This window comes from Quercus suber, unplaced genomic scaffold (genome assembly GCF_002906115.3).
Source record: "Quercus suber isolate HL8 unplaced genomic scaffold, Cork oak 2.0 scaffold_339, whole genome shotgun sequence".
Classification (NCBI taxonomy): domain Eukaryota; kingdom Viridiplantae; phylum Streptophyta; class Magnoliopsida; order Fagales; family Fagaceae; genus Quercus; species Quercus suber.
Genome location: NW_027069791.1, coordinates 79,033 through 104,238, shown reverse-complemented (window position 1 = coordinate 104,238; position 25,206 = coordinate 79,033). Strand labels below are relative to the sequence as shown.

The 25,206-nt window shown below is 39.8% G+C and overlaps 1 long non-coding RNA gene and 1 other non-coding gene across 2 annotated transcripts; one reads left to right on the top strand and one right to left on the bottom strand.

Moving 5' to 3' along the window:
- On the bottom strand, nucleotides 1-2,897 carry LOC112003271 (uncharacterized). The gene is made up of 3 exons (XR_010623503.1): nucleotides 2,545-2,897; nucleotides 1,423-1,484; nucleotides 1-212 (listed from the first exon to the last, which is right to left on the bottom strand). It is a non-coding gene; the product is annotated as an uncharacterized LOC112003271 (long non-coding RNA).
- A 12,850-nt stretch (nucleotides 2,898-15,747) lies between these two features.
- On the top strand, nucleotides 15,748-18,965 carry LOC111989589 (uncharacterized). Its single transcript, XR_010623502.1, has 3 exons — nucleotides 15,748-16,430; nucleotides 17,508-17,671; nucleotides 17,775-18,965. It is a non-coding gene; the product is annotated as an uncharacterized LOC111989589 (transcript).
- Nucleotides 18,966-25,206: the final 6,241 nt, after the last annotated feature.

Sequence of the window (25,206 nt, the reverse complement as noted above, 5' to 3'; positions counted from 1 at the left end):
TAACATAATCCACCAGGTTTTTCAACTTTCATACTTTCACATAATACATCTCTTAATGCTTAAAGGTATACACTTTCATTAGATCCTAAAATACACAATGCTATAAAACTAACATCAAATTCCTAATTTAGGATCTATACATATAAAACTAAAACCAGCTCCTTCCAAAACTTGACTAAGGCTCCCTCTGCTCCAAATTAAAAACCTGCTAACTGAAAGAGTGGAAAGGGTGAGCTACACAGCTCAGTAAAGGTAAGATATATGAGAATTCAATAAGGATGCATGTAAATCAATTTATTTCATTTTATCAACGTTCGGATAGGAGAACATCATTTCATGCATAGTATTTTATACTATTTATAATAATAGCTTATAAGCTTTTCGTAGGAAAATAGTTGTTCTCCCTTTCCTTATCAGAATAATTTTATCGAAACCTTTCAGATTGGATTTCTTTCATTTCTTACAAAGTCACCATATATATTTTCATTACAAAATAATCATTTTAACTTAAATAAAATAATCGGTAACTTTGTCTTAAACTGGAAGCATCTTATAGGATAATAAAACTTTCCTTCATAAACTTCTTCTCTAAAAATATTATAACTTTTGTAATCGTAAAACTTAACGTTTCATAAGAAAAACAGATATCTGATGACTTCTTAACATGAACTTGTACTTTCTTTAGAAACTTTATCTTTATAACATAACAGAACTTCAGAAACTTTTATCTTTAATGAACAGCTTTCTTTTCTTCAGAAACTTCTTATTTTCACGAGAGCTTTTACTTTTCACAATGCATTTAAACAAAATACTTCTCTCATGATTAATAACATAACATAGCTGTTCATAAATAACTTGTTGGTTAGTCCATATCTGATAAGTCTGTACTTATTTGGGAGGCTTCTAGCACCACGGTGCTAGGCATCCAGCATTCCCCACAATGCCAGGTATTCCCGGGATCATATCATAATACATATCTTCCAACCATGGGGGTAGGTTGGCTTCCCCCACAAGTTGGCCGTAACCAACAAGGGGCGGGTACAGCAGAGCCAGTCCCACTTAATGGCCAATCATATAACATTTTCCATGGAAAGTCAGTAATTAACCCCTACTGACAGAGTTCAGATTACCAGAGAACATAACCCGAAAACATTTCATACTTTACATCATACTGACATTTCTTATTTTGCATAATATTTCATTATAATAGCATTTACATTCTTTTCTTTAAGCATCATGTTCGTGGAATTAGTAATAGCATTAATATGCTTAAATCATATACATAGGGTTTCAGAAGCCCACGAACATATCTTTGTCTGATAATGCTTACATGCCATATCTCTAATCAAAAACATTTTAATGCATAACATACTTTAAAATAACCTCATGACTTACCAAATGCCCATATAACTTATCCCTTACCTGATAGCAGAGGAACCGAGAGCCTAAAGTCAAAGGAGCTTAGACCTGGCGGCTGGTAACACCTAAACCGAAATCAAAGCTTATTACTATCAATTACTCCTTAACATAAACTTACACATTCATCTCAAAGTCTATCTCTTAANNNTTCAACAAAACAGCTTCGTAAATACAACCGTCGAATGGTTTAGAACCCCTCCTTTGAGTACTAAACCTTGAACCAAGTTGTACAAAATTACTCTATGATCCAGACATATCATATGATGAGCATAATAAATTATAGCTCAAATCATTCACCCTAACTTTAGAGTCAAATCCTCAAAGTTAGGCATACCCCTTACTGTTCATGGTTTTATTCCAGCAGCATATACTTCAATTATAAAATACAAACGGACCATCAAATCACATCTAAACCTCATAAAATTTTACAGAGAAACTCCTCTGTATGTCCAGTATATACCATAAAAATTTCATAGTCAAAGCATAAAAGCATAATTTACTAAAAATCATACAATCCAGCATACTCAAATCTGTCCTGACAGAATTTCTTGCAACTTCAAAATTAAATCATTATTTTTCTACTCATCCAAATACTGTGAGACCAATTCCATAACAACTGTATATGTCTTAGCTTTCATAGAAAATAACCCTAGAATCCAAATTCACTATATATAATTTAATACATAATTTATAATGCACGAACACGGAATCTGTCAGAGAGGCAGTTTTGAAACATTTTCTTATATATTCACAAACAATTATCAAAGGATGTTATTTTCATATGGGGATTTTTATGCACTCATTAGACATGTTAGAAAATACTTATATATAGTCATTTTACCATGTAGAGCAAAATTACATACAACCAAAAATCCCAGCAATAACATCAAAAGTTCTGATCCTAACTTTTTCTTAATTCCTTAGTCATACACAATCCTTAATTAGTAAAACCCTAAGCTACATTCAACAATTCACCAACACTATTTCAAAGCTTCTTAAAACAGCATTTATATATATATATAAACTTACAAGTTCATGATTCTCTAATTTCACAAATCACAAATACCATTACTAAAATTCTTTAACAAAATCATGAATTCTAAGATGAGAGGAGCTAGCCCTTACCAAGTTTGTTGTTCATGAGGGGAATTAGAGGTAAGAGAGCTTGAGAGAGTTTTCTTTCTTTTTGGTGTTGGAGCCGTGGGCATGAGAAGGAGAGAGCTTTTTGATTATTCTGTTGGCTTGGAGAGAGTCAAGTAAGAGATAATATGGAGACTCATCTTTCTTTGGTGTGTGTGAACCGGTGGACTTGAGAGAAGACTTAAGAGTTTCTAGCTCTTTCCTTAAGAGAAAAGAGAGTAAAGTGATGTGAGAATTTTCTAATTTAATTGGACCGTGGGAATGGAGAAGGAGAGCTTCTTGAGTCTTCCTTCTTTGAGAAAGTCAAGGAAAAGATAAAGGTGTAGCCAATAGGAAGAAAACAAAGAAGCTAAGCAAGAAGACCAAGAAAGTTCATGCAGCCAAGAAGTCAAGCAAAATATCTTGGGTGATTCACGTATTTTGCTAAGGAAAGAAAGGATGACTCACCTTTTCAACCTTTCATTTTCTTTGCATTCACACTTACACTTTTTTACAAAGAATAATATCACTTTGCATATATATATATATATATATATATCCTTACTTTAATACACTTAATTAAACACCAACAACTATGTATCTAATAACTTAAACAACTTAATATAATTTTGTACATACTTAATATATATACATAATACAATTAGCCACTAATTATTTATAATCTTTACAATTCTTAATTAATGGCATTATAAAATAATATGTTTATTAAATACTCTTATATTAATCATTGAAATAAAGTGGCTTAAAATAATAATTAATCACTTGAACACAGGTTAACTATAAAATTGGGTCGGGGTGTTACAGTAGGTCTTTGGCTCACCGAGCCATTACTCAAGGGTATTGGTGGCCGAACATGCAAAAAGAAGCCCATGATTATGCAAAGAAATGCGATCAATGTCAATGATTTGCGCCGAACATACATCAACCGGATGGAGTCCTCAACCCACTATCTAGTCCGTGGCCGTTTGCACAGTGGGGTTTGGATATAGTGGGTCCATTTCCAAATGCTGCATGAAACAGGAAGTACCTTCTGGTCGGCACAGACTATTTCACCAAATGGGTTGAAGCTGAATCTCTGGCTAATATCCGAGACGTAGATGTGTAAAGATTTGTGTGGAAGAATATCATTACTCGTTTTGGAGTTCCTCATACTCTCATCTTGGACAACGGCTTACAATTCGACAGTAATGCGTTTCGGAGTTATTACAGTGAACTGGGAATCAGGAATAGATACTCTACCCCTGCCTACCCACAGGGGAATGGGCAAGCTGAAACAGTTAACAAAGTCATAGTTAATGGATTGAAGAAGAGGTTGGACGATGCGAAGGGCAAGTGGGTTGAAGAGTTGCCACACGTGCTTTGGGCTTACAGAACTACGCCTTGCAGATCTACTGGAGAAACCCCTTTTTCAATGACTTACAGCGCTGAAGCTGTCATTCCTTTGGAGATGGGGTTCCCAACTCTAAAAACTAGCTCGTTCAGTCTGACCAACAATGATAGACTTCTAGAAGCAGGCTTGGATTTGATCGAAGAAATGAGAGAAAATGCAATGGTTCGACTGGCACATTACCAGCAGAAACTCAGACAGGGCTATGATGCCAACGTAAAGTTAAGGCCCCTAGAACCCGGGATTTGGTACTCAAGAAAGTCGTTGGCACTGTGAAAAACCCAACCTGGGGGAAATTAGGACCAAATTGGGAAGGGCCATATCGTATTACTTCAAGGGCTGGCATTGGGGTGTATTTCCTGGAGAACTTGGATAGTCATGTAATACCACGCCCCTAGAATGTAAATAACCTCAAAAGGTACTATTATTAATCGAATTATTTCTTTGGTCACTTTGATAACTTGTCATTCTTAATTGTCCTCTAAGTGTTTAAACTTAAATCCAATCATGCCTGTAGTCCTCGGACAAGATGATTTGGGTTAGTTAACACCCCCTGTTCTTTAAGTGTTTAAACTTAAATCCAATCATGCCTGTAGTCCTCGGACCAGATGATTTGGGTTAGTTAACACTCCCTGTTCTCTAAGTGTTTAAACTTAAATCCAATCATGCCTATAGTTCTCGGACCAGATGATTTGAGTTAGTTAACACTCCTTGTTCCTTGTTCCCTAAGTGTTTAAACTTAAATCCAATCATGCCTGTAGTTCTCGGACCAGATGATTTGGGTTAGTTAACACTCCTTATTCTTTGTTCCCTAAGTATTTAAACTTAAATCCAATCATGCCTGTAGTCTTCGGACCAGATGATTTGGGTTAGTTAACACTCCTTATTCCCTGTTCTCTAAGTGTTTAAACTTAAATCCAATCATGCCTGTAGTCCTCGGACCAGATGATTTGGGTTAGTTAACACTCCTTGTTCCCTAAGCGTTTAAACTTAAATCCAATCATGTCTGTAATCCTCGGACCAGATGATTTGGGTTAGTTAACACCCCTTGGTGATTCTCCCTAGGTATTTAAACTAATACCCAATCATGCCTGTGACCCTCGGACCACATGATTTTTAGTTGGTTAATATTTTTGTGTTGATATTAATACTGAAGGTTAACTTTAGAATGAATCTTGCCTAACATTCTTAATTGTGTTTAATATCAACTCTAACCTATGCTAATATTCTTAGTGTACAAGCGAAAAGATCTATCCAACTTTTATAATACTTGTTATGTTCATCACTTAACAGCAACTTTTATGTACTGTCCTCTTCGTAATCAATTTTAGTTGTATATATTATCAGCAAGATAGAGTGATTATGTTTGCCTACGTTACTATAATTACAAAGTGAAGTTACTTGTAGCAAAAGTAAGTCATATGGTATGCAACAAATACACCAAAAGTAAAAGAGAAACTGTTTCATTGATCAAAACAGGATAGTTTACAATCCCTTGCATAGAAGGAGAACAAAAGTAAGAAAATAGTAAAAAAAAAAACTAAAATCTAAGTGTCTAAGCTTTTGCTGGGGCCTAGTCCTTGGGCTCTAAGGATGTTTTCTTTTTTTCCAAGCCCTCGCCCATATTCTTAGGTGGCTCAACTAGGGTGCTCTGATCACCTGGCTGGCCAGAATCCTTGGGAGGCTCAAGGGTGATTGGGGGAGCTTGGCTGACCAAGGGTTGCTCCGAGGCCTCTGGGAGTTGTGTTGGAGGAGGGGGATCAGACTCTGGGAGCTCTCAGATGTCTGGGTCGTAATAAATGCTCCTAGGCAGCCTCAGTTCTGAGTCAGTAGACACCCCAGCAGCATCCAGCGCCTTGCCCCACGTTATATCGCAGTAGTCCCGGGCAACCGAAGCAAATTGCTCAGTAAGACCTTTTTCGGTCACCTCCATTCCCAGTTGGTAGGCTACTTTCTTTTCGACCTCGGTTGCCTCCTTGGCCAGCTGAGCGTCCCTCTAAGCCTGCTTGGTAGCCTCCCTGGCCTTCTGGAGTTCGGCGCGAAGTTCCTTCACAAGAGCTTTCTCAGATGCCAGATTGTTCTGAGTGCCATTTAACAGCTTGTATTGGGCTTCGGCCTGGGTCTCAGCATTTCTGAGACTAGCATTGAGGCTATCCCTTTCCTGGGTCACCCCTTTTAGCTGGTTCGAGATTTGAGAGACCTTTTCCTTTAGGTTGCCCAATGCTTTTTCCGCCTCGGACCTAGAGTGGGCCTCCGCTTAAGTTTCAACGTAGGCTTTTCGGTTCCACTCTTCGGCCACGAAGACTTGCTGGGTAATCTGAACAAGTAAAATAATAGAGTTAGCATAAAATATAGAAAATTAATATGTCAACTGAAGAGTTGGATAAGCACGCTTACCATGGCCAGGTCCCTCTTCGGGGACATGAAAAGATCATACTGGCTGAAGCGCTTGTATGACTCCATGTCTCGGGGGAGGAGTAGCGGTTGCTCCAAAGCTTCAGCTATCAGCCCCGCTCTACCCCCATCATAGTTCCTAACAGAGGTCTCCCAGGAAAAAGGAACACCATCTAGTTCTAGCCTAGGAGACCATGTGCGTTGCCCTCGGTGCACGTCGGCCACAGGAGGCTCCTCCCTGCTCTCCACGGATGAGGCCCTTTTGCTCGGTGGTCCCTTACCACCTTCTGTTGCTTTGTGGTCTTTGGTGGTACCACCACCTCCCGCTCCTCAGGCTCGAGAGGCCTCTTTTTCTTTAGGTCCGTTATCGGTTTCAAGGCCGGATCAGGAACCTGAGGTGGGGGTGGAGGTGGAGGTAAGTTCACCACTGGTCGAGAAGTCCCCATCCCCTTAGACTCAGCCTTTTTACCCCTTGTCTTCAGCAGAAGCTTTAAGTCAGACATCTCTTCTTCCTCCAAATAGTCCTCGAGGAGAGTAGTTAGCAAAAGTGGTGGGCGGACACTGGATTGCTTGTTGGCCTCGGCCTCGGAATCTGTGGAGGGTATTACTTGCACTCCCCCTGAAACTTCCCCTTCAAATCTAAATTTGTCTATCTGTTCCTCTAGCGAAGAGGATGAAGAACCAATTCTTTCTCCTACGACCACCGGCTCGATGAGAACTTGTTGAACTGGTTGGATTAGCAATGGAATGCCCTGTGGGTTGGGGTGTGGAACGGGCTCAAGGTTGTATGGCGCTAAAAATTGTCACCGAGCGACGTCTATTCACCGAAGCCGGTGATCACCTTGTGTAATGGCGTCGCCGGCCGGCTGGATATCTGCTTTCTTGGGCGTATAGCCGAGTATAAGTGGGATGGACCGGAGCTGTCCATCTTCACTCACGAATATCTTCGAGCGTAGTAGATAATTAAGGGCGGGGGCGTTGATAAGGTTAAGTCGAGGAGCAGTATGTGCCTTATCTGTAAACAAACAAACAAACAGATCTGGTCAGAAGGTTGAAATATGATGGCATAAAAAACAGGTTATGAAGAACGAAGATCCTAAGACTATTGTTAGAAATCCTAAGTCTAAGATGTCACACCTGGCTCTCCTGGCTCGGTCGGACAGTGTAGACCGTCATGCCATGCCCCCGAGACGATTAAATAGTCGTCTTTCATCCCTTTATTTGATTTGGGAAGGCAGGAGAACAATCTAACGATATCGGATCGGGATTTAAGGTAGTATCCCGCCTCTTTTTGGCTATGACATTCATACATATATGCCAGGTCAGCCCTAATCCTAACTGTTGGTTCAAGGCATCGATGGCTCCTAGTATCCTAAAGGTGTTGGGCGCGCACTGCTAAGGAGAGAGCCTGTGGTTGCGAAGGTAGTTCAAGGTGATGGAACCCATTTGGAGGGTCATTCCCCCTTCGATGAAGGCTATCATTGGGATTATGACCTCTCCTTCTCTTCGGGCCATTAGTATCCGCTCCGGAGGGCAATATCTCAGATTCACCCCCCGCGGTATACCATAATTTTGCTTAAATTCCTCTATCAACGCCGGACTATCGACGAGATGTTGAAATTTGCCCATTCTTAGAGAGTGATTGAAGTAGTGGATAGTAATGGGTTTCGAAGGTAGAAAATACTAGCCGAGAAGAAAATAAAGGACCAAGAGATGCTGAAACTTACACAGACAAGAGTTGAGAACAATCCTTTGACTCGAAATGGACTCTTAGTGGATCCTGGAAGAAAAGAAGACAGGAAATCGAAGAAGCTTGAAGGGTTTTGAATGAAAGAGCTCGCTGGGTATTCTGATGATGCGTAAAGTAAAGAAAAATAACCTCCTCAGAGGGTTTATATACGGGGACAGGTGAAAGGGTGTAATTCATCCCGTCCAAATCCCAAAGAAGAACCTCGTCCGTTGGATCAACAACCCACCGTTGGATGCAAAAGACAAAACGCCGCATGGATTAATTAATACAACGCTTTGGGAATACGGAACTGACAACGGCAATAATGAAGCGCTTGTCTCTATGTCCACGCACGTGTAAACTGGGGTATTTACGAATTCTTTCTTTTAAACTTTTTTATTTTTATTTCTTTTTCCTTACGTGGCATGTTAAAATCTTATTCTTTCTCCTCGGATGCGAGGGAAAAATTAAAATTTTGAGGGGCTATTGTGGGGGGAAAAAGACCCAATTTAACATAGGGAACCTAGAGCCCCATGTAAGGATTACTGTGCATCCGAAGAGAATGAGAGGTAAGGGTAAGGCCCATTTGGAAAAGGGACCCCCAGAGAGAAAAGTGATTACAATCCGAAGAGGTCGCCTTCTGTCCGAAGAAGTTATACTCCTCTGATGCGAATAGTATGGATCAATTGAACATATAAAAGGTCAAGATGATCTTCCAAGGACTCCTCCTGATCAAGATAAGGTCTAAGTATACTTGGAGACGATAAGGATGAATAAATATCTAAAGAGAAAGCTGCTACCACCGTATTTAATGCTCTGCAGTAACTTTTCTGACCGCATTTATGTGGAGAAGACCTCTGAACAGTGTATCCTCACCTACCGCCACTTACACAGAGTTAAAGGAGATACTTGACATGACATATACTCAAGTAGATTCACGGATGAGGTACAAGTGGACGATAGAGATGAGGAAAAGGGAGGTTATATAAAGGAAAGAAGCTCCTGAAAAAAAGAGGAAAGGAAAAAGGAGGAGAGAAGAAAAGACAAGGAGCTTGATTGTAATCCTAAGATCTGTATTCACCACATAATCAATAATATACCTCTTCGGACACCCATTCTTTACGTGTAAATTCATGTTGGTTTGTACTTGAGGGTTGTGATTAATTGTTGTCGATTCCATAATCAACCTAGCTCTTTCACCCACTCTCTACAAATTCATTGTTTTGGACTTGGGCCACAAATCCTAACCTTACAATACTAAAAAGTATAGTAGAGCTCATAAATAATAGTAAAAATAAGTTAAACAGTGAAATAATTTTAATTTATAGCGTACACTTGCCTAATGCTTATTTTGCGTTTGCATCTTAAGTGCTAGATCTCACAGCATTAAAATAGACACACAATAACATTATTACATTTTAAAAATTATTTTACTACATTATTTTCAGTAATAAATTTTCAACAAAATAAATAATATCTAAATAAACCTAAAATAGGAAAACTACGCGTCAAAATATTCAATTTGATTGCCGATTGGTTGGAAAAAAAGACTTAAGATAAGTTGCTCGTTCAGTGAGGGTTCTTCTCTGGAAACCTTTCCCTGCTTCGTAGCACTGCCGTTCCTTTCTCCGAGGAGTTTTTGTCCCTGCGGATAACACTGTTATCCAAAGGCTAGCTGGGTCTTTTTCTGGGGTTACTGGGAAACACTTCTCTTTCTCCCCTACCCTCTACAGTCCTGTTCCAATCTCTTACAAGCTTAACATGGAAGACCTGTCAAAACGGTGGAAATCTCTTTCTCTTTCGGAGAAGGAAGGCCCTGGGTTGGCCCTGAAATCAGATCAAGCCACCACAGAAGTTTCCATGGTGGCGCGATTCCTAACAAAACGCCCTCTAAACCTGGACGCCATCGCTCATACCTTCAACCCCCTGTGGAGAACAAAAACGGGGTTCAGAATGAAGTTTATTGGCGACCATATTATACTATTTTCTTTCGACTCCAAAGAAGATGTCGACAGAATCCTAGCAGCAGCGCCGTGGAGCTTTGATAAGCATATCATGGTAGTTTCGAGGTACGAGAATACGGCTGTTGTTAGTAGCTCGGACATGATTACAGTGCCGTTTTGGGTACAGGTTCACGATATCCCGCTACGTTTCAGAAACAGAGAAGTGGCTGAACAGATTTGCGAGGCTATGGGTTCGGTGATCAAACCGGAGAACCTAAACGAATGCGACGGAGGTAGCTTCATTCGTGTACGGGTCGCTTTAAACATCACCGCCCCCCTGTGTCGTGGTAGGCTTCTCACACTTGAAAATGACGAGGCACACTGGGTCTCCTTCAGGTTTGAACGCCTCCCAAACGTGTGCTACTGGTGTGGGTGCCTCACACATTCTGATAAAGATTGTGAGAAATGGATCGAGAGCGAGGGATCTCTCAGACAGGAGGATCAACATTTCGGCCCCTGGTTGAGGGCTGCACCCTTCACAGCCTCTAGAAAAGGCTTCCTATCAGTTCCGGGTTTCTACGCCCAAAAGAAAAATGAAAAACAAAATCTGAAGCAGAACGGAGCACAGCACCGGGGTCGGAGCTCTCCGACAGTGATGGCGTGTGAAACCCAACATTTTTTGCCGCCGAAAAATTTGGAGGAAAAAGCAAACCATGCCCCTAACTCTGACATCTCTGGAGATGGGACAGCTTATAACCCAGTCCATTCAGAGTCTCCCTTTTTGGTCCCCCCACTGCAACCTTCCCAACCTATTTTGTTTGACCAATTGTTAGCTGAAATTGACAGAGATATCCATTGTTTTGACAGAGCAGCCCCAGGGAAAGTGGTTTCGCACGCTTTTTCAACCACAGAAAATCTGGAGCCGTGTCAGCATGGAGATACTCTCAGGGCAGCCCCTCAGATTAACGTTGGAGATATCAAGAAAGATGATGGCATTAAGAATGGAGGCTGTGCAGTGGAAATTGAGAGGTCAAATCAAGTCCAATTAGGTGGCAATGTTCAGATTATAAAAGGCGAGAGTGGCTTGGGTAATGGACCGGGGAAGGAGAATTCTGTTGGGCCAAATATTGTTGGGTCCAAATCAAGCCCCAACATTTTACTTAGTGCTGACTCAGAAGTAAATAGGCCCAGAACACCTTTGAAAGACTTAACTAATGTACCTGGGCCGATACAATCCCAACAGGGCAGCCTAGGGAGCAAGTGGACTAGGCTGAGTCGTTCAGCCCATGAGCCAAAGCCTAAGGAAGCTATTCCTGTTAAGTCAAAAGATCGTCCAACAGTTGAGCCCTCTGACTCCCATGCATTAAAACGTAGAGCTGTGAGTATTCATGAAGGTGATCTTCTCCCATCGGTGGTGGCTGTTTCCCAGCCCCGCCGTCAGCCATGAATTGCTTAAGCTGGAACTGCCGGGGGCTTGGGAACCGCCGGCGAGTTCGTGAGCTTTCCGATTTAGTGAAAGCAAAAGGTCCCAAGGTGATCTTCTTGATGGAAACCAGGAAGAAAAAGTCTTATTTGGAGAGATTGCGATGTAGGTTAAAGTATGACAATATGTTCATCGTCCCAAGGAGGAATTTGGGGGGTGGGCTGGCTTTGCTGTGGAGCAATAATCTTAACCTGCATATTAGGACGTTCTCTCCGCGGCATATTGATGCTGTGATAAATCCAGGAATTGATGACGCCTGGCGCTTTACGGGGTTTTATGGAGCTCCTGAAGTGGCCAACCGGGAAGATTCTTGGTCAGTGTTGCGACACCTTGGTTCGCAATTTGTTTTGCCATGGGTGTGTGTTGGGGATTTCAACGAAATCACAAGAGTGGAGGAGAAATCGGGAGGGGCTGTCCGCCCTGAGAAACAGATGCAAGACTTCAGAGATTGTTTGGATGTTTGTGGTCTCAAGGACCTGGGTTTTTCGGGCCTGCCTTTTACCTGGTGTAACAGAAGATACAATGAGGCTCTAGTATGGGTTCGCCTAGATAGAGCGGTGGCAACGGTTGATTGGATTCTTAAATTCCCCACGGCTCGTCTCCACCACTTGCCAGAATCGTCCTCTGACCACAAACCTTTATGGCTTGTCTCAGATGACCTTCAATCCCGGTTTAACCGAGCTCTGAAACCATTTAGGTTCGAGGCAATGTGGCTCAAAGACGAGCGATGCGAAGGTGTAGTCCACTCGGTGTGGGATAAGAGCTCAAGAGGGGACCCAGTGAGCAAGGTACTGAGGAAGGTCGAAGAGTGCCAGACACAACTAAAGCTTTGGGACAAAAACGTTTTTGGGAATGTCCGTAGGGAGTTGGCACGAAACAGAAAGTTACTGATTACGGCAGAAGGCGATTCCATGGCTGGTAGGAATCATGCTCGGGTTAAATTTCTCTCTGAGGAAATTTCAAGGCTAATGGACTGTGAAGAACGTTTGTGGAGTCAGAGGTCGAAAACAGAGTGGCTAAGGTACGGCGACCAAAATACAAAGTACTTTCACTGCCGTGCAACTGAGAGAAATAAAAAGAACTTTATTCCGGGGTTGGAAGATGCACAAGGGGTGTGGATGGAGGAGGAGGAAAAGATTGGTGAAATGCTGACTAGCTACTATTCAAATCTTTTTGCCACGGTCAACCCAACAGAGTTGGATACAGTGCTTAGCGGAGTGCAACCAAGGGTGTCTGATTCTATGAATACTGAGCTGCTCAAACCATTTAGAATGGAGGAGGTGCACACAGCTCTTAAGCAAATGAAACCGGATACAGCCCCAGGACCGGACGGTCTCCCTCCCTTATTCTATAAAAATTTCTGGGATAAGGTGGGAGGGGAGGTATCAGAAGCAGTCCTTTCAATGCTTAATTCAGGTACTCTGCCTCCAAACTTAAACCACACGTTCATTTCTTTGATACCAAAAATTAAAAGCCCCAGGAAAGTTACTGAATTCCGGCCGATCAGCTTGTGTAATGTGTTATATAAACTGATTGCCAAGGTCTTGGCAAACCGGCTAAAACCCATGCTGCCTCGTCTGATCTCAGAGTCTCAAAGTGCCTTTATGTCCGAAAGGCTTATTACAGATAATATTCTTATAGCACATGAGACGCTGCACTACTTGAAGTCCAAAAGAACGGGTAAGACAGGCTACATGTCCATGAAGCTGGATATGTCCAAAGCTTACGACCGAGTTGAATGGGTCTATTTAGAAAAAATTATGGAGAAAATGGGGTTTGACAAAAAATGGATCAACCTGATTACTATGTGTATACGGTCAGTTACATACTCTATCATGCTTAACGGTCAACCCCACGGCTTAATTACTCCAACCAGGGGGCTTCGTCAAGGCGATCCACTTTCGCCTTATCTTTTCCTGCTAGTGACGGAAGGATTACATGCCCTGTTTGAAGAAGCCAAGGATAATGGAGAAATTGAGGGAGTCTCTTTATGCCCGTCTGGCCCGCGAATCTCCCACCTACTATTCGCTGACGATAGTTTAGTCTTCTGCAAAGCTACAGTTGCAGAAAGTGTGAAGGTTCAATCCATCCTATATAAATATGAGCTTGCGTCTGGCCAGAGTATTAACAGGGGCAAGACTAACCTTTTTTTCAGCTCCAATACCCGCCCAGAGGTTCAAGCAGCCATCAAAACTTTCCTTGGGATACCGGCAATTCAGAGGTATGAACAGTATTTGGGTTTGCCATCGTTGGTTGGTAGAGCAAAGAAGAAGTCCTTTAGTCTCATCAAGGAAAAGATTTGGAAGAAGCTGAAGGGGTGGAAGGAGAAGCTTTTATCACAGGCTGGTCGTGAAATCCTTGTCAAGGCGGTCATCCAAGCGATTCCGACTTTCACTATGTCTTGTTTTAAGTTGCCAAAAGGGCTGATAAGCGAAATCGAAACCTTAATAAGAAAGTTCTGGTGGGGTTATAGAGGGGACCAAAAAAAGATCCACTGGATTAGTTGGGGAAAATTATGCCAACCCAAGAAGGAGGGTGGGTTGGGTTTCAAAGAGCTGATCAAGTTTAATGACTCTTTGCTGGCTAAACAGATTTGGAGGCTCGGAAATAATGAGGGGTGTCTTTTCCATAGAGTGTTCAAAGCGAAGTTCTTCCCTAACTGTTCGGTCTACGATTGTGAGGTCTCTACAAAGGGTTCATATGCTTGGAAAAGCATCATTCAGGCAAAACATGTTATGGAGTTGGGCTCGGTTTGGAGGATAGGGGATGGAAAATCAGTGAAGATCAGGGGAGATAGATGGCTTCCACTAAATTCAGCCTCAAAAATTGTGTCCCCAGTTGTGGCCTTGCCTCCTGGGGCAATGGTGTGTGACATCATTGACCAGAATGAGCACCAGTGGAAATCTGAATTGATCGCCCAAGAATTCTTACCCCATGAAGCTAACATAATAAAAGGAATCCCTCTAAGTGACCGAAATATCCCAGACAAACAGGTGTGGAATGCCTCTTCTCACGGGGTCTACACAACCCGGTCTGCTTATAAGTTGCTGGCTCTGGCAGAGAGAAATAAGGTCCCAACTTGTTCGACGAACAGGGGTTCTAGCAATATTTGGAGGGAAATATGGAGTTTGCAGGTTCCGTACAAGGTCAGGCACCTAATTTGGCGAGCAGCAAATGAAGCACTACCAACTTTGTGCAATCTGCAGAGAAGAAGAGTGGTCCAATCAGCTTGCTGCCAAAACTGTAGGGCTGCTTGTGAGGATACCGTTCACGCGCTTTGGGGTTGCCACAGGCTAGTGGTAGTTTGGGAGAAGGATGCAGAGCTAATGAAGTGCACCAGACACAAGTTCTCGGTGTTTGCTGATCTCTTGGAATTGGTTTTCTCTCTAAGGGACCGAACTGATGTAAACCTTCTTTGCACTATCATGTGGCAAATCTGGAACAGAAGAAACTCGGCTAGAGTTGGGGATTCTATTGTTGAGTTCAACCACATCCGGGCCAAAGCAGAGGAGTTAGTGATGGACTTTCAATCGGCTCAGGTGCTTGAGCAACGGTTGTCAACGGTTTGTGCAAGTGCTGGTAGGTGGAGGCCCCCTAGCCCCCCCCCTCTATAAAATTAATTTTGATGGGGCTCTGTTTAGCGATCTCGGGACTGCTGGTTTGGGTGTGGTGATCCGTGACTGGCGTGGGCAAGTGGTGGGAGCATTGGCTGAGCGCATCCAAATTCCTAAGTCTGCTGCGACAGTTGAAGCTCTTGCGTGTCGCAGAGCCCTTCATTTCGCGAATGAGTTTCGCATTAGCGAGTTCGAGTGTGAAGGTGACGCGGAAGTTATCATAAAAGCTTTACTATCAAAGGAGGCTGCCCACCCTGAATATGGTCACGTGCTGCAGGATTCTCTTGTCTTAGCAAATGGTTTTAAAGTCTGTAAATTTGTTCACATTAAACGTGTAGGTAACTCGGTTGCCCATTTTCTCGCCAGACGATCTAAGTCAGGCATGGAGCTCCAGGTTTGGCGTGAGGCCATTCCTGAGGATATAGCTCCCCTTGTAACGAGGGACTCCTTGTAATTTCCCCCCCCTTTTCTTTATTTTCCTAATACAACTTGGCCCCTGGGTCTGGATTCTCAAAAAAAAAAAAAAAATAAAATAAATAATATCTAAATAAACTTAAAATATATAATTAAATAATAATAAAAATTATAAATTATTTTATTATCCAATTTATTTTTGCTGTTATTATCCATCGTCGTTGACTAATCGGAGGCTAAAACTATAAGCAATTCAAATGCATAGAGATAGGCACAGCTTCGAATTTCTCGCAAATGATGGGTCCCAAAAGACACTTCCTCCCACTCCTCCTTCTCTTCACCATCTCCGCCTTCTTCCTCCTCTTCCTCCACTCCTATTTCTCCACCTCTAGCCCTAACCCTAACCCTAATTTTATCAATTCCCTCAAAAACCCTATCCCTAAGTCCCCCAATTTCACCTTCATCATCAAGGTCCTCGCATTCAACCGCCTCGATTCTCTCTCCCGCTGCCTCCGCTCCCTCGCCGCCGCCGACTACCTCTCCGATCCCGTCCACCTCCATATCCACATTGACCATTTCGCCTCCTCCAACAACGATTCTCTCCAACTGGACCGCAATTTGGGATCCTCACATCGGATCCTGGAGTTCGTCGATGAATTCGAGTGGAGGTTCGGTGAAAAGCTAGTGCATTATCGGACCGGGAATGCGGGGCTGCAAGCGCAGTGGTTGGAGGCGTGGTGGCCGAGCTCCGATAACGAGTTCGCGTTCGTGGTCGAAGACGATTTGGAAGTGTCGCCGCTTTATTACAGGTTTATTCGGAGCTTGATTGTGAATTTCTATTACAACGCTTCGAATTACAGTCCGTACATCTTTGGAGCTTCGTTGCAGCGACCTAGGTTCGTTCCAGGTACCGCTTGTTACTTGCTTGGACATAATAATAGATTTACAGAGTCGTAATTTGTTCGAACACATTGAAATTTATATTGAATTATTAGTCTGAAAATTACGAGTCCAACAAAATGTGACAGAGAAAGTGTTTTGTTTTTCTTCAAATAGAATAGAAGAACCTTAACTCGTTAACTGGAAGGTTAGAAAAAGTCTCTAACCATATGTTGTTATTGTAAACTGTGTGTTGAAAAGTTGAATTGTGAGAAAGTATTTATGTTCGCTTTACCTGGAAACATGTTTAATGGCAATTATTTGATTGAATGATGACATTGTAGTTTAGCTTCAATAGCCCATTACAATTCACAAGGAACTCTCCTGATACCTGATTTTATCATACAAGGAGACTTGATTGAGAGGTGGTCATCAAAAGTTCATTGTCAAGTACAAGAATTCTGTGCAATTCCACTGTGTACTTCCCTCCCATTGGCCACAGAATTGTGATTATTCCTATCACATTCGTGACATTATAATCAATCAAGCAACAAAATAGCCACCAGAGTTGTCAGTTTTCATTGTTTGTGCCTCATTGTTTGTTTTGATTGTGAACAGTCTAGCCGTGATATGAAGTCTTTCTTTTTCCGTACACTCCTTGATTGGAGTTTAGTTTTGTCATCTTGTTTTTCTTTGTCCCTCCCTCATCTTATTGATTATTGTAATTTGGGTTCTTGATCTTTACCACTGTAGTACATTTCCTGTGTACTTGGTTGGATTTTTATTTATGACATGCCTATTGCAATGTCATTCCTTTGCCTGTTTAAACTAGCCTTGTTACTTTCAATTTAAGTCAATGTGCTGGTTGACTTCTTTTTTTATTTATTTATTTTTTTTTATTTTAAATCATGCAAAAGGACTATTATATCTATGTTTACTCCCTATTTTATTTTCATGAACAACTGTTATGTTAGTGACCCTTGTTACACATTTGCCTAGACCCAACTTTTGGTTTGTTAGTTTTTGTCCCTTTATGATTTCCTCTTGAGTTACTTATTGAAAAAAAAAAAAAAAAGATTTGCTCTGAGTTGGTTGCTGGCTACAGGTAAACATGGAAACAAAATAAAATTAGATGACAATGCACGACTTTTCTTGTACCAGTTGGTTGGCACTTGGGGCCAGCTTCTCTTTCCCAAACCTTGGAAAGAGTTCAGGTTGTGGTATGACATACACAAGGCAAAAGGCATTAAGCCATTTCTTGAGGGGATGGTAATCAAATTTAAATGTCACTCATATTTTGTTGACTTTTATCTTTCTTGGAAAGCTTTTGGTATTGCCAACTTCTTGATTAAATTATAAAATTTTTGTGCAGGTGACAACAGGATGGTACAAGAAGATGGGAGAGAGAATATGGACTCCTTGGTTTATTAAATTTATTCATTCACGCGGTTATTTTAATATCTACACCAATTTTTTACATGAGAGAGCGCTTAGTGTGTCTCACAGGGATGCCGGTGTTAACTACGGAAAAACAGCTGGTCCTGACTCTCATTTATTGGATGAAAGTTCTCTTGATTTCAATTTTTTGGAAATGCAACCTTGAGTAATCTGAAATGGTATGATTTCTGTTTCAAAGAAGTACTTCCTGGAAGAGTTGTAATAAGCGATGCTGAACTTGGGTCTGTTCTTTATGGTGTGCAGAATCAGAAGACAATTATTTTGGTAAGCCTCTTTGGGGTATCAGAGCCGGTCACGAGGAACTTGCTATGTCATTTTGAGAGGCTAAATATTTGGAACTACATATTTATGGGCCCTGAATCTGACTTCCTACTCGATCTATCAAGAAGGGGACATCCAGTGATTAATGCTGACAAGTTTCTCAATAGTGTCAGAGCTTACAAATCAATGCATCTCAAGATTCTAATGCAGAGCTGATTAAGGAGATTTTAATGAAGGCCTATGTCATCAAGAAGTGCTTGGAGAATAGGTTTAATTCTTGGATGGTGGATGGGAACATGCTTTTCACCAGTAGTGACCGGTTTCTTGAAACCGTTGATCCCACCGTTGATTTCTATGTTGGGAAAAGATTGGAACTTATGCATGTCAGAAGCTCATCTTCTGCTGAGAAATTCTGGACTGGTGCTTTGATGTCCAAGGCTGCTGAGATGGTGGACTCTTTGACAAGGAAAGCTTCAATATCAAGAGATGGCATGAATTTTGTGTATGTAGCAGCAAACTTATTGGAGCAGAAGGGTGTGAGGATTAAAAGGGTTGACGAGACAAGCCTTGGCCTGAATATTGATACCAATAATGTTAATCAATCTTCTTTAGGGGGTGAAAAGAAGATAGTTTTTTGGTCTAGCGAGATAGTTCTAGATTTAATTCAGAAGCGGCTTCAAGAGTTGGGTATGTGGATTGTGGATAGTGACTTTTCGTGCATGGCTGTTGTTTGTCACAAGTCATAGCTCATGTAGCAGCAATTAAATTTGGAATATTTTGTATTTTATCTGTAAAATTTTTGCTCATATTCTTTAATGCCATTTTATCTTAGATGTGAACCAAATCAAGTCTGGCAAATTTCGGAACATTGGCACTCTTCAAATTATTTGCTTGACCTTTTACCATTTTGTAATGGAGGCATGCTTCCAGGCCAACTTGGACAACGAAGGGTAGATATGTTCCATAAGACTACACAAGTGTATTGGATGGGAGATCTGAGAGAGTATAGAGGAATGTGGGGGTATGTATGTCCCTCTGTTAGGATATCCCTGTTTTCAATTCCCCAAATCAGTGGGAGGGATTCTGAGTTTCGTAGACCTTTTTTTTTTTTTTTTTTTTTTTTTTTTTTTTTTTTTTTAAATATTGTTTCCCTCAATGTTTTCTCAAATTACAATTTTATTCTAAACCTAACCAGATCAAATATCCTCTCAAACTCAAACCAAGTTCTCTTGTAAAGGAAAACATACTCAGCTCAGAGTCAGAGGTGCCACTGAGTCCTCTTGCACGACGTCAAAAGATCAAGCTCCACAACCTTCTCTCTCTTGTTTTAGATGCTAGCTGGATTCACCTTTGGTCCCCTTTTCAAACACTGTGTTCAGTGTTTAAACACTGAACACTAGTGTCCAAATTTTAAAACTTGTGTTTGGCACGCACGTTCTGGAACAATTAGTTTGAAACGTATTGTTCAAAACACCCAACTTGAACACTGATTTTTGAAATCACGTCCGAGCTGATTTTGAACAACAAAAATACATTTCAATGGCACTTTGGTAAATAAAATTGAACACACCTTGGGCCCCACCTGATCAGCTTTTCTTCACGTTTGTCTCCACCTTTACTCTCATCTCTTCAAAACCCCCTTCTGGTTACTCTACTCTCATCTCATAACTCCCCTCAACCTCCATCATAACTCCCTCACCGACCAGCAGAGCTCGCCCTAATCTCACCGATCCAGCGCGATTCCTCACTGACCCTCGTCAACGCGTCTTGTACACACACCGCATCACAACCGAGAGTCAATCACATTAATAACCCACCTCAGAGTACTACGAAGCTGCTGCTGTGTTTTGCATTACTCGGACAGTCCGCTTCTTTGGGCAGGTAAAGATTTTAAAATTTCAATTACTTCTTTCAGCTTTCTTTCACATCCCAACCATATTCAGATCAGTTCTCATTATGAAAGGTTTGGGCTTATTTATAATCCCACATATTCTTCAGATGGAAAGAGAGCTCTCATCCTCATCCAGCTTTGAGAGAGCCTGTGCGTCCTCCTCTGCATCCTCCTCTGCTTCGTCCTCTCCCCGTGTTGTTCCCTTACTGGTAGGTCTGTCTAATATGTGAATCAATTTGGTTGTTCAATATGTGAATCATTTTTGCTTGTTGTGTTATAATTTTGGGGGTTTTCCCGTGCATTTCCTCTTCATTTTGTGGGCTGTGTTGTTGCTGATTTGAACTTCAGATCAGTAGGATTGTGATTGTGTTTCATTTGACGAATCATTTTTGCTTGTTCTGTGATAATGTTGTACCTACCTCATGCATTTTCTCTTCATTTTGTGGCCCCCGTGTTGTTGTTGATGTGAACTTGAGATCAGTAGGTGTAACTAAGTTTCTTTTGACAAAATTATATATAGTGAATGTTTTTGGTTGTTCTGTTTTAACTGTGTACCTAGGTCATGCATTTTCTCTTCATTTTGTGGCCTCTGTGTTCTTGCTAATGTGAACTTGAGATCAGTAGGTGTAAGTGTATGATAAACTGATGTGTATACAATGCATACCTATGTATTTTTTTTCTTTAGTTTTGTTCAATTTTCTCTTATATGCCTGCTGCTTTGGGTCTTTTAGTGAGTAGGAAGTTAATTTTTGTTCATACATATTATACAATTTCAAATGATAAGGGCCCAGTAAGTATACCAAACATTTATTTAGATGGAAGAGAGAATGACTGATGCTGAGGATACGAGGTTGTGGCCTGAGGCAGTCGAGAAACATTTCATTGATATCCTGTTAGAAGAGGATGCTAAGGGGAACATGCCCCAAGGGCAGTTCAAGACTGGAACTTGGACAATCATAATGACTGAGTTTAACCATCGCACGAACAAAAATTATAACAAGACACAACTGACACAAAAATATCAACGACTGAAAACTCGACACCGCACATTCTCCCAGCTCATTGCACGTACGGGAATGGGATGGGACCCATTTCAAACACGGTGACAGCCAGTGAGGAAGCTTGGGCTGCTGCATTTGCGGTAAGTCCTTTAACATACTCCAAACAAAATTTCTTGCAATTATATATATGCATATGGTTGTAATTCAAATGATGCTGAAATCTACCTTCTGTGGCTGTGATGGACAATGGTTGATTTTGAGGTTAAAAATATGAATACGAAGAAAATAATATTTAATTGAAATAGTGATGTAGTGTTCAGGTTCATATATATCTTTGAAAACATAAATAGTTAGTGGAGGTTTTTTGGACGTGCTGTCTTTGTATTGCTGTGACTGAGTGTTATTCTGTTTAGATGATTCTTTTTATTATTGATTTGAAATATTCCAGACTTGTCAATGTTAGTTGAATTTTCTTAAAAAAAAAGATTGGTTACAAATATTTGTTGGATTTTCTTACAATTATGATCAAAGCTGTTGTGTTAAGATGATTCTGTTGGTTAGATGATTCTGTTTAGATGATTCTGTTGGTTACAAATATTGGTTACAACCATCTCACTTGTTGGAAGATATGTTGATTGAAAGATGCTGTTGTGTTAAGTAATGAATTCTAAAAATTATTAATACTATAGAAAACAAATTTGTGATTTCCGTATCAACTTAATAGGGTTATTATTACTGTTACTCTTTTTGTTTTTGTTATGTAAGAGTGGATGATTATTATAGGGTTATTATAATTACCTATCTAATTTGTATTGGGTTTTATATGAATACGTCCTCTAACCCAATATATATGGTTGTTAATAGGTCAATCACAAATTCAAAGAGTTCAAGAAAAAGGGGCTGAAACACTATGACCTGTTGGGGAGACTTTTCAATTCTAACACAGCCACTGGTTTCCTCCAAATGTCATCTGCCCAGCCAGCTCCCAATAGTGACGAAGAGAGAGAGCTGGATGCAGCCTTTCTATCATCGGGGGTGCATGTCACTGTGAACACTGAAAGTGTTGATGATGTGGAGAGCTGCCCACACCAAGTGAAGCTCAAAGCCGGAGGCTTGCTGAAAAGCGGCCAGCTGACCTATCTAGTTCAAGTGGAAAAAGGAGGAAGGGCACTCCCTTGAAGGCATGACTGAAGCTATTTGGGGGTTTACTGACATGAGGAACCGGGGGGGGAAAAGGTCCATTGACACTGTGGGGGGTGACCTGACTCTGTTACAGAAGCTATATCACTGCTCAACCAGTACACCGATGTGGATCATGTCACATATTGCAAGGTTGTGCAAGAGCTTCATAACTTCAAGAGTAGGGCAGCTTTTTTTGCTATGACAGTCGAAAGGAGAAGGGCTTGGATTGAGTTCATTGGGGGTGGATTGCAGTAGTTGTGGAGGTGGTTGAGACTGTGCATCTGTGAAAGACAAACTAGGAAGTTAATTAGTTTACTTATTTGGTTTAATGTGAATTGGCCAAGTATGTATTATGTTAATAGTTTGGTCAATGTTTGCATGCATATTTTGGACAATGTTTGCATGTTACCTTCTAGCATTATTACTATATGGAGGCGTTGGACATCTATGCAAGTTATGTAAAAATATGGGCTATTTGTTTCCTGTGGCCTTTATGCTGTGTAAATTGCAATTGTTTTGTTGTTTAGCAATTGCAATTGCTTTGTTGTAGCTTTGTGATATTTTGTCTGGTGACATATGTATATATATATATATTTTAGATAAATCAGGTGCTCTTTATGGAATTTTGGGCAATGTTTGCATGCTAGCTTCCTTTATTATTGTGTACAAGAGTAATGTAGTTTGTGTATGTGTTTTTTGAGTTCAATGTTGGTGCTAAACTGCTAATGTGATAAGTTTGTCATAGGAGTATACCTGAACTTAGCATAACCCTCTATGGTTTGTTTTAGAAGTTGGATTTCAGCTTATGGACTTGGATATGAGAGTTCTAAATCCAAATTCTTTATTTTCGTTACTTAAAAAGAGATGAATTTCGATGTAGCCCAAATCTAGTCAAAGTTGTTGATTTGAAAAAATTTCTCTTCCACAGCTTGCTTCTTGTCCACCCTTCATCCAGCTGTAATAACGTTGAAGCTGAAACCACATTGGCATTAAGGTTTGCCTCTCTCAACTCTTCTCATTCTCTTAAACTTTGTATCTCTCCTTTTCTATAGTACTTTTATGTGAGTGTTTTTATTTTTCATGTGATTTTTATTTCCATCGTGATTTTGATAGAGTGGGGAAGAGTTGAGTTTTTTTAGCAAACTTTTAGCAAAAAATATTTCACGAAAAAGCTAAATAAGTTAGTCTTAAATAAATACAGTTGTTCAAATTACCTTAACTGGATTCAATCATTTCATAATTAAAAAATGTTACTAAAATTTATGGCTTCAACTTAGTAAAAACTACAAAGTGTCACCTCATAGTAGATAAGGAGAAAGCATGTTTAATTTTATTTTTTTTTCCGTTTTTTGTTTTTTTTGTTTGTTTTTTTTTTTTTTTCCGTGGACAGTTGCTAGCTTCCTTGACAAATTTATGTTATCCTAGTTTTTCTTGACAATAAGATGCCACCTGGTGGTATGTATTTGTGTTAAGAGTATATGTTTCGTGAGATGGTAAGGCTAGAGGGATAAGGGATTCATCAAAGGGATGCAATTAGATGGATTTTTTTCAGACGGTTCTTTTGATGAATTTATTGCCATAGTCAATAAATTCTAATTTACAATTTTACATACCTTGAGAGAGAACAAAAATGGGGCTTAATGTCTTTGTCAGTGTGATGTCCCATATTGATTGAATTAGTAGAGTGTAGAGTGTATAGTGTGGATCTATGTTGGGTCTCACGTTGTAGTTTTTCTTCACAAAAAAAAAAAAATTTATTTATTTTAGCATAGCATTTAACATTACATTTTATATCTGATCTCTTATTTTAACACAACATCCATTAAAATAACCTAAAATAACATCTACCGTCTATTAAAAAATAAAAGTAATAAAGATAGATTAAAGAATTAAATTATTTTTTTTTTCCTTGATTTTAAATCAAAATGGTTTGTTATTGTGGTTTTTTTATTTTTTGAGTTTAAAAATGTTAGGATATTGTTGAGAGGATCATAATCAAACTTATTTTAGCTGAGGTTTAAAAAATTTAGGATTAACATGTTCAAAATTTTATTTTAGGGTGGTCAAAATATATATATATATATATTATATTATATATATATATACAGTTTTTTTTTTTTTTTTTGGCCACCAAGTGGAGCTGTCCAAGTGTGTGTGAGTACGCGCAATAGACATTTCCCCAAAAAAATTTGTAAAGAATCTCCCCTTCTTTACAACAATGTTCTTATTTATAGCCTTTTGCATGCGTTGATTTTATCATATTTACTAAATCAAGTGGAATATCATTGGATCACTTTGGTGGCACTAAGGGTTGAAGTTTTACTGCTAAAATTTACATAATACAAAGCTGAAATTGGTACGTGTTCACAGCAAAGTCCACCTAGCACATGCAATAAAATCCAGCTATCAATTGTCTAAATTTCCAACATCTAGTTGCTTTTTCTAGAGAAACATATAACGAACACAAGTTAAATTATTAGACACCTAATTAGAGTATTCCAAATATATATATATATTATAGATATTATTAGACACCCAATTGATAGTCTTGTGGGTCCTGGGATTTCTCTTATGAGATTAAAATTCTAAAAAAATTTTAGAATAATTTTATCATGAAGTTTTTAAAAATTTATTCATTCATATTAAAATAAGGGGATTTGATTTTGACACTTCATCAAAATTTAAACAAATATCAACAATCACCATTTTTGTATTTATTTAATCCAATTCACTTATTTTAGAAATGGATGAATAAGAGTTTAGAGATTTCATAGTGAAGTTACTCCAAAAACTTTAGAAGATCTAGATGTTTATGTCAATGGGGTATTCTATTGCCCTTTTGCCGAAAACAGTGGACTTCTACAGGTTTTCGGGATAGTTTAAGGGTGTTGTTTTAGTTTATTTTCTCTTTATTTATAGTTTTTGTTTTTTTTTTTTTTTTTTTTTTTTTTTTTTTTTTTTTTTACAAATTTTTTTTTTTTCAAATTGACAATTTTTTACAATTTTACAAT